This window comes from Mizuhopecten yessoensis, unplaced genomic scaffold, assembly GCF_002113885.1.
Source record: "Mizuhopecten yessoensis strain PY_sf001 unplaced genomic scaffold, ASM211388v2 scaffold7551, whole genome shotgun sequence".
In the NCBI taxonomy this organism is placed as follows: Eukaryota; Metazoa; Mollusca; class Bivalvia; order Pectinida; family Pectinidae; genus Mizuhopecten; species Mizuhopecten yessoensis.
Window position 1 is genome coordinate 997523 of NW_018407104.1, and position 941 is coordinate 998463.

The window sequence follows — 941 nt, forward strand, 5'->3', positions numbered from 1 at the left end:
TAAACGTCTTTCTAACTTTTATCTGAACTTGTCAAGATAAAAAATATGAAAAATAGCTATTTCTTTGAGGAAACTTGAAGTTCTATAAGTATGTGAAATCTGTCTGTGAAGCTTTCAATTTAAAGAGAGAATATGCTTTTCATTTAAGTTTGACGTACGTGGAATTGGATTTATATTTCACAATGATGTTGCATTCTCTGTCTCTGTCAGAGTGTCGAGGTCGCTTCAGGAGAGTAGAGCTAGCTTTGTAAATAGTGCAAATCTATTGGGCGTAAACGTATTTTTTAAGATGTCACGCGACAGTACTTGTTTGACACTCGGCGGCATCAACATGTCGTGTTTACAAAACATTGTAACTTTATAGAGCTCATAAAACATATTATTAAAAATATCTTAAAAGCATCTTGTGCCGGTTGTATACTGGGGAAAATGATGATGAATACATTTAATTATTTATAAATGTTCGATGCGTTAGTTTAACGGAGAGTAGCCGGCTCGGTTAGGTATANGTTTACGACATCACTGCATTTCGTGTAATGTATGCGTGTATGTCTGCTGGAGGTGGTTACCTCACTTAAATACCGTGACGAAGGTACCCAACATCGTATTCCCCCGGTCACATTATATTGACAAAGGGATAACCAGTAGTATGTCAAGAAAAATAATTATCATATTGTATATATCCTTTCAATATAGTTCTGTTCTCGTTTGTATTCGGAAGAAATGCAATAGCTCAGCATGTCTTATAGCAGTGACATAAAATCCCCTGGTCCGTTTCCTGAAAACGTTTGATGTCTTTACCATTTTCTGTTAAGGAAGAGACGTAAAGCGTTTTCATAACGGATTTCAAGATACATTTTTTTTACGTGTTAAGCATCAGATTACCACGAATGATTCCTTGAAGTATTTCAGAAAAAATAATATTTTCAGGGTACCAAGGT